This window comes from Chiloscyllium plagiosum, chromosome 4 (assembly GCF_004010195.1).
Source record: "Chiloscyllium plagiosum isolate BGI_BamShark_2017 chromosome 4, ASM401019v2, whole genome shotgun sequence".
Lineage (NCBI taxonomy): Eukaryota > Metazoa > Chordata > Chondrichthyes > Orectolobiformes > Hemiscylliidae > Chiloscyllium > Chiloscyllium plagiosum.
This window is the reverse complement of record NC_057713.1, coordinates 38,395,905-38,396,722: the sequence shown is the minus strand read 5'-3', so window position 1 is coordinate 38,396,722 and position 818 is coordinate 38,395,905.

Genomic DNA, 818 nt, shown 5'->3' with positions numbered 1-818 from the left:
CAGGTAATTAGGAAGGAAAATGGAATTTTGTTCTTCATTGGTAAAGGGGTTCCTCTTCTTCTTTTTGCAGTTCTGGTGTACTGCAGTGTGTTGTGGCCCTTTTGAATAGTGTCCTGATGCAGCTTCGTTTGTGTGTGTTGGGGTGGTTACTTTCATAGTTTAGGACTTGGTCTGTGTGGCTTTCCTGTATACCCTTGTAGTGAATAGGACAAACAGGACCTGTGAGTGTGGCGTTGATGATCCGGTGTGTTTTTTCTATTTCCGTGTTTTCAATGATTACAAATGTGTCATCGACATATCTGACCCAGAGTTTGGGTTGAATTTGTGGTAGGACTGTTTGTTCTAACTTTTGCATAACTGCCTCTGCTATGAGTCCCGAGATTGGTGATCCCATGGGTGTTCCGTTGATTTGTTCGTACCACAAATTCAACCCAAACTCTGGGTCAGATATTTCGATGACACGTTTGTAATCATTAAAAACACGGAAATAGAAAAAACACACCGGATCATCAACGCCACACTCACAGGAATCCGATTCACGAGAGAAGAAGAAAAGGATAGCCAACTCCCATTCCTAGACGTGATGGTACAGAGAACACCGAACGGAGAATTCACTACAAGGGTAAACAGGAAAGCCACACACACAGACCAAGTCCTAAACTATGAAAGTAACCACCCCAACACACACAAACGAAACTGCATCAGGACACTATTCAAAAGGGCCACAACACACTGAAGTACATCAGAACTGCAAAAAGAAGAAGAGGAACACCTATACAAGGTACTCGCCAAAAATGGATACCCGCGCAACTTCATCA